Source organism: Liolophura sinensis, chromosome 6 (assembly GCF_032854445.1).
Source record: "Liolophura sinensis isolate JHLJ2023 chromosome 6, CUHK_Ljap_v2, whole genome shotgun sequence".
In the NCBI taxonomy this organism is placed as follows: domain Eukaryota; kingdom Metazoa; phylum Mollusca; class Polyplacophora; order Chitonida; family Chitonidae; genus Liolophura; species Liolophura sinensis.
Window position 1 is genome coordinate 11,074,439 of NC_088300.1, and position 14,627 is coordinate 11,089,065.

The 14,627-nt window shown below is 40.4% G+C and overlaps 1 protein-coding gene and 1 long non-coding RNA gene across 2 annotated transcripts in view; one reads left to right on the forward strand and one right to left on the reverse strand.

Annotated features, from left to right (window-relative positions):
* Positions 1 to 11,722, reverse strand: part of LOC135468055 (BTB/POZ domain-containing protein 7-like) — a 34,928-nt gene extending 23,206 nt beyond the window's left edge. The window contains 1 exon segment of the mRNA XM_064746079.1: positions 11,624 to 11,722. The gene's annotated coding sequence lies outside the window, so the exon portion shown is untranslated.
* A 93-nt stretch (positions 11,723 to 11,815) lies between these two features.
* On the forward strand, positions 11,816 to 14,401 carry LOC135469109 (uncharacterized). Its single transcript, XR_010444287.1, has 2 exons — positions 11,816 to 12,125; positions 13,942 to 14,401. It is a non-coding gene; the product is annotated as an uncharacterized LOC135469109 (long non-coding RNA).
* Positions 14,402 to 14,627: the final 226 nt, after the last annotated feature.

Below are 14,627 nucleotides of genomic sequence, written 5' to 3' on the forward strand. Positions count from 1 at the left end.
AATCCTGCTTTTGACTGAAATATGTTTTAGCCAGGTGCTGTTTTGTCCCTTAACTATAATGATCTGTAAATAGAGAGACTACATATTTAGACAGATAAAATACACTGCTGTCACATTTTCCACTATAAATATGGCTGGATCTCAACGGCCTGAAGTCCTGTCTGGTACACATCTCCATGTTCAGTCTTTGAACAAAAAATATGAACAAAAAACAAATGCTGGTAAATGTTCATATATATGGCAAAGAAGGTTTTAATTTCGCTCAATCTTCTGACTCTCAAAAACGAAACCTGGAAGCAAACTGCGTGCTTGACTTGACAAGAACTGAAGATATTAGCACCACTTGACGTCAGGGGGAGGAAGCCAGCCTGACCATTTGCGCTCACATGCAGTCATTCGCGCTACGTTATTGTCAAAAACAGAGAGATCGGAACCTGAAGTAGGTTAAATTATTCGTGTGGATCGGCAGAGAGCAAAGAATCCTAATACTTGATTTCATATGCCCTTCCATTTACAAAAATAGCTTTCTTAAATCTAATAACACAGAGGGTAAAGAAGATTTCCATAAAAAGGGAGGTAACTCGTAACACTAACAGGTTGTTTCGCAGAACTTTGGATATCTCCAAATTGAGTGTATGTACAATTTTGAATATTTCTTTCCAAAAACAACCTCAAATTCAATAAACATAACCAGTATTGAGTTTTTTATTCAACTGAGAGACCGAAAACCGGCTTGTACAGACTTTTTCTATGAATCCCTGATGGCATACGCACTATAGATCTAGCTCTTTTAAACACTGCACAAAGGTCTAACGGTTTGAAGAAGTGCCATACAAAAGAATGGTGCACACCTGCAAGCAGTTGTAGAAAGTCTTTCTACAGCTCTGCTAAAAGCCACTTAACAATGCACACACATCACATCACTGCTATAAAGGCCACTGAACAATGCACACACATCAAATCACCGTGATAAATGCCACTGAAACAATGCACGCACATCAATTCACCATGATAAATGCCACTAAGCAATGCACACACATCAAGTCACCACTATAAAGGCCACTCAACAATGCACACACATCAAGTCACCCCTATAAAGGCCACTGAACAATGCACGCACATCAATTCACCATGATAACAGCCACTGAACAATGCACCCACATCAATTTGCCATGATAAATGCCACTGAACAGTACACTGACATCAATTCACTGTGATTAAAGCCACTGAGCAATGCATGCACATCGATTCACCACGATGAAACATTATGCTTCATTTCCAAACATTCGTGAAAATACTGCTATTTTACCGATACACTATACTTCATTATGTAAAGCTTATTATGTGCATACCGTCTGCAATGTCCTTACGCCACAACTTCTTACACTGTGAATAGGAAGAAAAGTAACCTTGTCCTGAGAAGGGGTAAGGCTTTTGCATTTGGAATGCATCACAAAGTTGTGTAGTTGTGGGATCATCACATGGTGGTGTAGTTGTGGAATCCATCACATGGTGGTGTAGTTGTGGAATCCATCACATGGTGGTGTAGTTGTGAAATCATCACAAGGTGGTGCAGTTGTGAAATCCATCACATGGTGGTGTAGTTGTGGATTCAATCACATGGTGGTGTAGTAGTGGAATCCATCACATGGTGGTGTAGTTGTGGAATCATCACATGGTGGTGTAATTGTGGAATCATCACATGGTGGTGTAGTTGTGGAGTCCATCACATGGTGGTGTAGTTGTGGAGTCCATCACATGGTGGTGTAGTTGTGGAGTCATCACATGGTGGTGTAGTTGTGCAATCATCACATGGTGGTGTAATTGTGGAATCATCACATGGTGGTGTAGTTGTGGAATCCATCACAAGGTGGTGTAGTTGTGGAATCAATCACATGGTGGTGTAGTTGTGGAGACCATCACATGGTGGTGTAGTTGTGGAGTCCCTCACATGGTGGTGTAGTAGTGGAATCATCACATGGTGGTGTAGTTGTGGAATCCATCACAAGGTGGTGTAGTGGAATCATCACAAGGTGGTGTAGTTGTGAAATCCATCACATGGTGGTGTAGTTGTGGAGTCCATGACAAGGTAGTGTAGTTGTGGAGTCCCTCACATGGTGGTGTGGTTGTGGAATCCATCACAAGGTGGTGTAGTTGTGAAATCCATCACATGGTGGTGTAGTTGTGGAGTCCATCACATGGTGGTGTAGTTGTGGAGTCATCACATGGTGGTGTAGTTGTGAAATCCATCACATGGTAGTGTAGTTGTGAAATCATCACATGGTGGTGTAGTTGTGAAATTCATCACATGGTGGTGTAGTTGTGAAATCATCCAGTGGTGTAGTAGTGGAATCATCACACACTGGTGTAGTTGTGAAATCATCCAGTGGTGTAGTTGTGGAATCATCACATGGTGGTGTAGTTGTGGAGTCCATCACAAGGGGGTGTAGTTATGGAATCATCACATGGTGGTGTAGTTGTGGAGTCCATCACATGGTGGTGTAGTAGTGGAATCCATCACATGGTGGTGTAGTTGTGCAATCATCACATGGTGATGTAGTTGTGGAATCATCACATGGTGGTGTAGTTGTGGAATCCATCACAAGGTGGTGTAGTTGTGGAATCCATCACATGGTGGTGTAGTTGTGGAATCCATCACATGGTGGTATAGTTGTGGAATCGTCACAAGGTGGTGTAGTTGTGGAATCCATCACATGGTGGTGTAGTTGTGGAATCCATCACAAGGTGGTGTAGTTGTGGAATCCATCACATGGTGGTGTAGTTGTGGAATCCATCACATGGTGGTGTAGTAGTGGAATCCATCACATGGTGGTGTAGTTGTGAAGTCCATCACTTGGTGGTGTAGTTGTGGAATCATCACATGGTGGTGTAGTTGTGGAATCCATCACATGGTGGTGTTTAAGTTGAATCCATCACATGGCGGTGTAGTCCTATGTCATCAAGTGTGCGTGTGCGGGCATCTCGTGCTCATCCAGCATATTTTATGAGACCAGTCAGAAGTTGGAGGTCATGTGACCACCCTTTCATGTTCAAAACAAAAAGGCTGCCCAATGTTAAAGCATTGGGGAAAAGGTCACCCCGTGCCAATTCGCTGGCGACCACTAAGGCCAACAAAATAACATTCTGCAGAAATAACCAGACAATCTGGAAAGCTGAAAATTGAACAACGGATACAAAATTGCTGACAGCGATTCAAAATTAGGCATTTTCCCATGCAATAACATTGGGAGGATCATTTTCTTCACCCACACTGTTTGTCACTAAGCAGATCACATGGTCATTAGCTTCAGATCCAGCTTTCAGAATATACACAATGATGTTTTCCAGGCTATGTTTCCACACAGATTTACATGCATGTAATCGGTGAGGGTGAGGGGGGGTGGGGGGGGGGGGGTGAGGGATAGTATCCATCTACATACAGGTGTACATCACAAGTGTAAAATGTGACATACACCACACAACCATATCACCAGTGACATGCCTTACTAGCACACATGATGTACATACCACCACCCACAGTATCCCAGACGGCACAACAGACAAATCAACAGCTTGTACATGTACTTATCCAGAGTATAAATACAGAATCAGGACATCCAGTCAAATGAAGCTAGATGTGGAATCTTAACCTATATCTGTGGGCTGTTTATGGGGTAAGAAATCAGGGTAACCCACCAACACATGCCATGTGTCTATCAGCACTTGACACTCTGCCAAATTCCACTGCCATGGGATCCAGGAGGGAGGGAAAGGGGGGGGGGAGCTGTAGTAGATATCATACACACCCCTCCTCACATATCACAGTTACTTACATCCTACTGACAGATATATAGACCAACTCCTTCTCACAGCATTAGATAACCATAGAATTACAACACAGACATACACCCATCTCACTCAAGCTTGCAGGACAAAAAACAGGTAAAGGTTACATGCTTTCCTACAAAAACACATCCTGTATTGTACAAGAGCTATCTCATGGTTTACATGTCACTGAACACAAAACACCTCTCCTACAAAGTCAAAAGTAACAAAAATTTAATAAAATGCAAGTCTTCTGTGATGTTAGTTGATTAAAAAAATGCCTGCAATATACTAAAAATACACCGTTGTGTCATACATCCAAACTTATCCTGTTTAAGTGCCTAACAGACTGATGATTCTCAACATCATCCGAATTACTGAGAATTCTTTGGCTCAGACACAGTGCATGTACAACACACATGTGACTCACCAGGTAAACCAACTGTTACTTGTAAATATACAATGAACACATGACATCTTGTGTTAGGATTCTAATCATACATGTACATGTAATCACACCAGTTTTAATGTTGGCTACATCAATCACTCATCCATAATCTTCTCAGATATATATCTGATGAGAGATAAACCTTACCCAAGTGTCAATCAAAAATATGCACTGGACCATTCACGATCAATGTGACTGCACTGACATTACAAGGGTCTCCAGAGTTCATGCAGGTTTGGAAGAAACAAGGTGGTGGGTCTCACAAACTAAAGGGGCTAAAAGGTGCGATTTTTCAATATCTGCTAAACTGAACACACATCTTGCATATTCAGGTATGTTGGCTCAGCGGCGCTGTTGGCAGCTACATTGTCGTTGGGGGGAATGTCGGTACCCCGAATGTTTCGGATCCAACCATTGGTCAGACCACTGAAAATCATCACACCAAGAATTGGAGGGGTTGGGAGAATGAAGGAAGACTGCATCTTTTAGGTTACTGTTACACTATAAATTTCTGCACTCCTTTTTTGCACCTAGTAAACTAAAATATATCAGAATTTTGCCAGATCTGAGTAGACCACAAAATGTTTGTGCAATCTCACAGCTCATCCCCTGGAGGTTACTTCACTTCCAGCAACCACAGCTGAAAACAAATGGTCATGCTAGGTTGAGGTTTTGACATGTTGAATAGAAAATAATGCAAGCTGCATATGGCGGTATGGCACAGTACAACACCAAAGTACTACATGTAGTAAGGAAAATCTATGCCCCTAGAGCTTGGTCAAGGAGAGCAATGAGATCAGCAGACAGCCACCAGTCACCCACCCCCACTGATGCCCATGTGACAGCCAGACATCGATGCCCCACCCTTCACACACACACAAACACCCAACTGCCTCACCTAATGCCAGGCAATAATGGGCATCCTGGATGGTCCCTGACCCTCCCACCCTTAGAGTGGTACTCTGCATGGCGTATTATCTGGTGAGTGTCCACACTTCTGGGTAAGTTGCAGCTGACCAGAACTAATAAATGACCAATGAAATATAATACATGTACTATGACTGTGCACATGTATCTTCAGTGTTCCACTCATCCAAACAGATCAAAGAACGATATTTTATTGTCCAACTCAACCTATACTTACATGTACATGCAAAAGTCAATTTAATTGCTTGGAATTTTTCAGCAGAGCCGACAGGTTATAGCAGAGGCTTCATGGAAATAAACTTGTACTTTCTCTAATTCTTCAAACTTTTCCACCTCAACACCCAGCACACTATTCCAGGCACAGCCCAAATGATCAGTTACGACGTCATCCACCTATTTCACGTGGGGGGATGACATATATAAACAACTCCACGGTTTACCGATGGGATCCCCCCTATCACCACTTATCTCCGAAATACACATGACAGAATTTGAGAACAAAGCCTTAGCTGCAAGCCCCATCAAACCGTTGTGTTGGTTCCGTAAGGTAGATGACACATTCGTAGCACTAAACAAGACTGACAACCCCCAGTCCCTACTTGACCACCTCAACACCCAGAACAACAGGATACAGTTCACCATGGAACAAGAATGCAACAAAACCATACCGTTTCTGGATGTACTTATTAGCAAGAGGAACCACAAACTCCTCACTTCAGTATATCGCAAACCCACACACTCAGACTGATACGTGAATTACTAATCTAACCAACCTAATCGGATCAAGAGAGGAATAATATCTACCCTAACAAAACGAGCCCTACAGATATCCAGCATCAACCTCCAAGAAGAAATAAATCACCTCAAAACAGCCTTCACCACCCAAAACCGATACCCCCCACAATTAGTGGAGAGAATGATCAGCAAAACCCTCAATCCGGCTAACAAGACCAGAGCAACGAGACCCGACCACCCCAATATATATATAACCATTCCGTATATAGGCACCCCAAGCTACCAGATAAGAAGACCCCTGCATGACAAACTGAACATACAAACAACGCTTACCTCCGCCTCTAACCTTAAAACCCTACTCAAAGCCAATGGAAAGAAACAGCCAACCCATAGGCAAGAACCCAAAGGATCTGTGTACTGCACTAATTGTGATTGTCAACAGCAATACATTGGAGAAACCGGTAGACCACTCAATATCAGAATTGCAGAGCACAAGGCCTCAGTAGAAAAATTAGATGGAAAATCAGCCCTCAGTGACCACATCAGAGCCCATCCAGAACACCAACTCCAATGGAACACAGTTCATACCCTACAAAACAACCAGTCAGACTATAAAAGAAGGAAACTGCTGGAAGCCATCATGATCCGACGACACAATCCACAGCTTAACCGAGACAGCGGGTACCACCTACCGAGCGCCTACAATGACCTCAATAGATTAGACAGTGACCGCCTTAAACCCTGAAGCCATTAATATCTATGTTACATTGTTGCCTGTTTTTAACACCACTCACTCTCTTATTGTATATATGTTGTCTTGTATCTCTGTATGTTCATATGGTTTGATAACGATGTAAGATCCTACATCGAAACGTCACCAACACAATAAATCCAGGAGTTGTTATCCATAAGTAATGCCTCTGTCAATCTATACCATCCCAATTCCTAAATGCCTCTGAAAGAAGAAACCTTTTCACATGTTTGCATGGTGTTTATTCAAGCACATTCTGAAGGCATTATTGTGTGAATACTAATAAAATCATACTTTTCGTAAAGCCCTGAAGGTGGCCAATCCAACTAGTGTAGTTCTGTCTCTAAAAACTAATTATAAATGTGTATATACTGCAATGAAAGTTGATTTTTCTTATGCAAAGATGTTGAGGCATCAGAATATCTGCGAAAAAAAAATATGGACATAGAATTTTCCAGCATTAGTTAGGCTTATCAGTTAACCTGTGTGCCTTGAGTAACTACCAGACTTGGGCAGACCTCCTGATTTAAGCCAGTCACCTCACAGGCCAGAGGCCAGCAGTTAGCCCAATAACAAGTTTAACTGTAAACACCAACATACATGTAACTTTATCTTATCCAGTTGAAATGCCATGCTTTGTGGTACCAATAATAAACAACAGGTCTACAGAGCAGTACTTGGAGCAGAGCAGGGGACAACCTTCAAGCTGGAGAGTTCACAGTTGATATGTAAGCCATGCTACAATATGGCAACCACATAAATGACGCACAGGTGTGTACGATGAAACATGCCGTTTCAAACCACATACAAAGAATAACATTACAGGTAATCTTATGTGAACTTGCAGTAAAGTCACACTCTCTTGGAGCTGGATTAAACTGACTTTCAAATTTCAAGTCTTCTTACATTTAAAGCCACCCTTTCTGAGAAAACCAGAAAATTTGTGAACATTACCCCTTTATCTTTTTAATATGGTACATATAACACTAAATTCATTTTATTCCCCAATATGCTGCACGCACCATATTCCACAATCTCTTTTCTATAAGTAGCTAGAAGAGTCTTCTTATCACAGGTGAGGCTGATGACAAGGCTGCAATCACTTCATAATCACATGTGACATATCCAATGAGTAAAACAAAAGACAACAAAAAAGTTAATACCAAACTAAAATACCTAAGTTATTTCAGGAGAGAGGTCCCTACAGATTGAAACTGGCATCTTAGCATTTTTTTATTACGTGCTTGGTAACTTTATGAATCAGATTTTAATCTGGGATTCTCACGAATATGCCATTTTAGAGAAACCGGAAACATGATGTCGCATCATCCGTACCCTACGCTCTTCAGTACTAGAGGCGAGACACTCTTTTGTTGTGCACACGAACAGTCCCCCACTATTATTACAACATTCCATGCATTTATACCTTGGGGACTCATGCCAGATGTGTTCCACTACCACTTTTTCATTGAGCATGGCTTTATATATCTGAATTGTTGCGGAATCAGAAGTGTCAAACGGTGGAATCTGATTAGATCATAAATCTCGTGTATTCATAAAGAAAAGCTCAAGGCTTTTAAAAGTTAATATGGTGCAGTAAATAAAGGCAGATGATGTTGGACATCTCTAGCCTGATTATTGAAGATGAAGTTGGATTTTCCATACATTTGGATGTTTTGCTTACTTTCAACTACTTTCAACTATCTTGTTTATCCTCCATCACAAAATAAAAACTGGTGTTTTCTGAACTTTAAATATGACTCGTTATCGATATTTTCTACTCTTGTCTTTTAACCTACTCACGAATAACACCTTACATACTGTACTACCTATATGATTGCCGGAAGCCTACAAATGCAAAACAATCATTCACATGTAGCTTTGTTTTCTTACTGAACAAAACATTATGAAAGATAAAATTCACGTTGTCTATTAAATAACTTCTGGTGCTCTCAAGTATGTGTTCCTAATTCCTATCAACAACACATAATAAAGGCACGTGCAATTTGATGCGCACATATCATCATAATAATATTGTGGTGCAATGACCCAGATGTTTCCCATTAATGTAGTCTCTGTGAGTTCAAACCCAGCTCATGCTGGCTTTGTCTCCAGCCGTAAGTGGGAAACACTAATCAAATAAATAAATCTAAATGCACCTGTTGGGACAAGTGTATGTATATACATGTACATAATACATACATGCACATCTGCATAGGTGCATGATGTGGCACCTCTGAATATTTATATATATTAAACTTCATGCATGAGTACAATGTAAGTAACGCATGAACATATTAATTATTACATTATGAGCAATCTAGGCCTGAGAACAAAGGACACGGATCATGTGTGACACAGATGAGTGAGTTCAGAAGACATTTTAAGCTTGCTGCCTTTATATCTGATCTTAACTCCCAGGCATACCTGTACCTGTGTGAATAGTACGAACATGTAAGGAATGATGGCAAATGTCGGGGGCTAAACTCTTGTAACATGTCTTACAAAGGATTTCATCAAGACATGGCACAAGTAAAATCAGTGCAGCACTAAATCTCATGACATTCTCATGTACAGGAGATATACATTATTACATGCATGTACCAGGTAAGCAAACGTAGGGCAATGTTCACTGATGGTGTGCCCCAAACTCAAAATGTAAGATTTTAGTCACGATTATTATACTTTCACATCAAAGTTAATACCTAAAACTGAATGAGACAATTTGAACAAATATACAAGATCTGGAAGGAACACTGTCTTGCACAACTACTGTGCATAGACTAAAGTATGAAGTACTCATGTGAGTTGACAGCAGTGTTGTGGACACTTACATCTTCGTGTCCGTTGAAGAGGAATGTAACGAGCTGTCTCCCACTATGGCACTAACCGGTTTCATATGTCAGGGCTACTGGTTGCCACAGTTGCAGGATTGGCAGTCATATTTGTCCTTGGTATACTGTACCTTTTGCTCTAGATGTACACATTTTGTTTGTGATGGCCTGGGGTAAGAACAGTTTTCTTGTAAATTGGCCAAGTTTATACTTTGATAAACAAAGATACTATACATGTATATTTATATAATACAACTAAACCATTGTTATTCAAGAATGAAAGAAATTGTCATTCACTTTTTAGTGCTGTTCAAAGTTAGTTTCATGTCAGAAGGAAGACTGATGCTGGAGTTTCATACTACATCTATATGTCAATAGAGTCAACATTATTTTTAATCCACACCTACATGCACATATTTATATGGATACTGCTTCTGTGGCTTAATGGTTATAGCATCCACCTCCCAAGTCAGGACAAATGGGATCAAACCCAGGTTGGGTCATAACAAAGACCCTGTAGAGAAGGCAATTTCACACAGACCATGCATATTGCACTAAAATACCTGGATCATTTATCTTGACATCGGCAACTTTTTCGGGTAAAACCTTTAACAGCTGGATCGTAATAGTACGCTGAATCTGGCAGTAAACCTGCATCTCCTCTCCTCTGCACAAACACCATTATACCCACAATCTTCCCTACTGCATGCACATCCACATCGCAAGGGCTGTAGTAATCATGTAGTGGTCTCTTAATGCAACAAAGGCAATGCCAAGGCAAATCATCCAAGCTCTTAACAAGTGTTATTTTGGTGCAATACCAAGTGGGGCCTGTAGTTGAATATACAGTACATCCTTCGAAGTGTAGTAACCTCTACAACCTTGCGAAGTGGCAGTGAACAGATATTTTTTTTTCCAAAATCGTGCACATTCGGGCATTTCTCTCACATGAGGGAGTGACAAGCAGACAACAAGGTGAGAGACCTAAATACTCTGACTGGTACCAAATGAAAATGACAGTATGTTTAATTGTTAGGCAACAAAACAATCTGCAAAGCTTACATGTACATGAATGTAAATTGTGAACGTGAACAAAACCTGGTTTAATGCTTATGAGTTTGAAAAGTAGAGCTTTGTATTAACTCACATGTTATTTAGACAATGAATTTACCACACTGTCTACTCCAGTAAAGCATACTGACAAGAGTAGAATGGCAAATACTTGGATGTCCACGGTCTCAAATAGGTGCATGTTTAGTTCATCTTGATAAGTTTATCCCTATCTCTCAAAAAATTTGCCACACATTTCCAAACGCTGAAGTTTTAGCAGTTTATGTGACCACAATACAGCAAGCTAATTAGCGTGCGATGATTTTCGCGACAAGCTGGCTGCTAAGGAATAAAGGTGAGGCCGCCAAAATTGTAGAGCACATATTTGTGCAGGTCACAAGGTAAGTGCCTGAGGTGTGAGGTAGCAAAAATGATATGAAAATTAAATAAAATGTTGTATACCTCTACTGGAGTGTTGGCAGTGGAAGAGCTATGTTGAGCCAAGAGTTGGCTCCCTGTTGTGGCATGTCAAACTTCACCACATGAGTTATTGTAGCACCACACTACACAAATTATAGCATTAAAATGCCTTATTTGAGTAATTTTTAAAAAGGAGAGAGAGAGAGAACACACCTTGTCTCACTGCAAATAAAACATTAAGTGGAAAAGATACATTACCCATACACATCATTAATTTCCAAAAGAGTAACCTCCCCTATTTATTATGTTGTGTACGTTTTCATGTCTTACAACTTATACTGAAAGACACGCAGGTTGATACCTTCGTGTGCTAGAAGGATATAACACTACTGTAGAGAGAAGAATAAAGGGTGCGCTATTAAATGCACCAAGAGCCCAAGTTACACTGTAATTTACCGCATCAATTGACTCAACTCGCACTTCTCTGCTGAAGTTGAAATAAAACTGAGCCTCCCCATCTACGCGAGTCACGCCTCGAGCACTTCATCAAAATGTCTGAAATCTACAATTTTTACACACTAAGACGCAAAAGATTAGCACAAATCAAGCTCAAAGTACAATTGATATACATACCGCTGTTAGCTACGTTTCACCCATTTCAATGTTTGTCGCTCTGAGTTCATTTTGTTACCTCCGGAAATTATCGCTGTCAAATATTGACTATCTGACGACATTAACCGCGAGATGGCGCTGCTTTCTTTCTTTTTTTTTTTTTACGAAGCCTCGTACATTTTCATGTTTGATGTCGAATCATAAATAAGTTTTTAACAGCTGTATGGAGTTAAATCATTTTTAATTGAATTATATTTCACTAGTCCATTGAATTGATAAAAAAACCACACGTTTTCAACGATTTCAAATAAGACTTCCGGTTTGTGAAACCTGTTGTTGTTGTTAATTGCTTCACTCGACCTTTCGCCATTCGTATCTGCACGCTTGTGTATCCCTGAGGAAATTGGCAATCATGTCAGCTACTCTGCGGGGAATTTCAAAAAGTTTGCTAGTCGTAAAGCAAACGGCTCAGCAAAAGGCTACAATTGTCGCCGGTCCACCGAGGAATATTGTAGGATGGCCTGTATGTAAAATTAAGATGCTTTCAATCTTGACCTTGATGGTTGAATTATTTGGCATGCTTAACTTAAGAAAGGCAAAGATCATTTCTACGAGTTAAATCGAAGAGCAGGTGGCTTCATGGCTTCATTGTAGATAGCTTTACCTAATGTTCTGTATATTCTATATTGCAATTGGCAAAGCTATATCATTAGATAACATTAAAACACATAGGCCTAGGTCAGTTAAATTAAATGTTGAGGTCTATTTTCAACAATCATCTAAATCTGGATGAACTCTTGAGTCCACTGGAATGCCAGCTTGACTTATAAAACTGTCTCTTGACATTTACCACATCCTTTGTCTTTTAGAGTTCAAATATATCAAACGTTGCGGTCTATGTTCAACAATTTCTGATATTGACCTGCCTCAACGTTTAATCGTCGAATTAAAAAACCCAGTAGGTCCATTCCGCTAGGCATCTTGTGTCGCCTATGTCTGCATGAACGTACGAGACTTCAGAAATGCAGATTGGGTTTATCCGTACAATGAGTTGTCGCTAGATTTTTTATGTTATGGTGACTTGTGCATAACCAGTCCCATGCAAATCCAGTCTTTATTCCTATCCAGTCTGTTAATCCCATCCAGTCTATTATTCCGGTCTTGAGGCCTACCTCAGCTGGAGCACGCAGAGCTGGATTTGAGCACATGATTTCAAAGGTCAAGAGCGCTTTAACCACATGAGCCAACGACGGCCACCCCCTCAAAGTGGAAAATATATTTCACATCAATCAACAATTAAGGACTAGCACCCTAACCCAATAAACTAGACGTATACCACAGACTGAGAGGCTATGTCAGACTGGAGCCCTCCTACTTACTGAAGTTTATTCTTAGTTGTATACTGAAGCAGTATTTCCTACCCGATAGCTTTCTGATCATTGTTCAGAGCCAAGGGTATGGCAGAATGCTGCAACCAAAATCCAGTCGCAGTAAAACCAAACTGCGAGTTTAATATCATGGGGTAGGTTTCATGAAGATAACTTAGTGTTAAGTTGCCCTCAGCTAAGTGCATTTTATGTCTATACAACATACATTGTTATGGTAGTTAAGGGCTTACTTCGCTAAGTCAGCTTTATGAAACCGGCTTCATGGTGTCTGCTAAGATTCCTACTGAAAGCCATGTCTGCTGTTTTGAAGAATTCTCCATGCTGTGGACATACCATCTACTGGAGGTTAGAAATTGTCTTGTACATATTACAGCCGAAAACTCCTCAGCGTGCCTTGGGTAATGTCAGGAATTGCACCATACATGCAAAACTTTCCAAACAAAGCAGACATGGCTGGTCTAAAATGTTACCTCCATGGACGGTATAAGCCCACCAGTCAAATACAGGCTTCATTAGAGTGGGTATGGACCCCAACAATCTGGAATACGCTTATCTTTCATTACTGTTTAAGGAATTAGGAGGTAGTTTCTGTATTGGGCTAGAAATGTACTTACTTAGTAGGAAATAGGGCCCTGTTTGGCTTATCTGGTACACAAAATCCGATATATCAGGCTAAGGATTGCTTACCTTGGCTATGCTTAGTCTTTATTTTTATTTTATTTTTATTTTTATAGTTTTAACTTGATATAGTGATAGCGTTAATGCTCTCCTAACCCGAATTATATTTCTCAGAGACTACAAACCTCAACAACAACTGTATAAGCCCAGGATATCCCCTTCATTGATATAATGTAGCACCTGACATATCTAGTGTATCTATTTCTGTCCCGTATAGTGTAAATGTTTGAATTTAACTGACAGTTTTCTTACCACCACGTTTGTTATTTTCAGGAAAAGTTGGCCCTTGGTGCTGTGATGATTGTGGGAACTGTTGCTCCTGCTGCCTACATCTTAGCCAACTTGCAGGAGTACAAGAAGAGGGAAGGGGATTGATGATGGACCACATTTAGAAGATATGCTGCCACTTCTTATTCCGTGTTCATATTGTGTGACGAATTTACACTTCAGACCGAACATTAGCGAACATTATTTCTGTGGCCAAGAGGCAGAAGCTATTCAGGCATGTGCTGCTATCTTCATTTGAAATGGAGATATGCAAACTAGACTTTCCATTAAAATGGAGTCCAAGGCAGTGGTGTGGTCTGGACAGGAGTGGGAGTTTATACAAGCAGCTCTACAACAGTTGTAGCCACACACCTCGAAAGAACTATTGAATTAATTGGTTTTATAGAACTAGCAGTGCATTCCTTTATAGCTTGAAAATGGAATAAAATAGCTATTTACAGAATTATGCAATGTGTACATGTGTATTGTGGGTGGGGGGTGGGGTGGGAGGGTTGATATAATGCATATGTTGTTCATGAGATGGACTAACCATGTAACAAAAAGAAACTGAATATTCCTGTTAAAATTAACATTAGCAAATTATATTTGCTAAAAAGAGCAGACCAGGTGTCCAAAAAAAATTAGAAGAATTGGTATCTCCCATTCTGCTTTATGGGTGTAGATAGATCAGC